Source organism: Papilio polytes, unplaced genomic scaffold (assembly GCF_000836215.1).
Source record: "Papilio polytes unplaced genomic scaffold, Ppol_1.0 DF824180.1, whole genome shotgun sequence".
Taxonomy (NCBI): Eukaryota; Metazoa; Arthropoda; class Insecta; order Lepidoptera; family Papilionidae; genus Papilio; species Papilio polytes.
The window spans coordinates 3,654,386-3,654,773 of NW_013525024.1; the positions used below are offsets into that span (position 1 = coordinate 3,654,386).

The 388-nt window shown below is 47.4% G+C and overlaps 1 protein-coding gene across 1 annotated transcript in view; it reads left to right on the top strand.

The window, feature by feature from the left end:
• The window catches only part of LOC106111031 (homeobox protein Nkx-6.1-like), a 12,928-nt gene that overhangs the window by 11,882 nt on the left and 658 nt on the right, over positions 1-388 (top strand). The window lies entirely within an intron of this gene.

Consider the following 388-nt stretch of genomic DNA (forward strand, 5'->3'; position numbering starts at 1 on the left):
CCTATATACGAGCTGCCACAGCTGCAGTTAATTTTGTAGACACCTGGTGTTTCAAACGGAATACGGTCTTTCGGTGAACGCAGTTTTTGGCTTATCTTACTGTCGTAAGTAAAAATAGTTTTTATCGAGTACTTGCCCAAGATCTTCGACAGTTTGTCAGTTACTCCTCTGACGTAAGGCAAGAAGGCAGGCTGCCTTGCCACCTCCACCGGTTTGTTCCGTTTGCGTCGTCGTGGTCTTAGCTTCCCATCATATCCATTCCGCCGCAGTACGTTCGATACATGTTCGAGTTCACCTGGTAAGTGATCTTTGTCACAAAGATCATGAGCTCGGTTTACTAGTGACGTGACTACGGCGTTCAGGTGCAGAGGATGATGGTGTGAGCTCG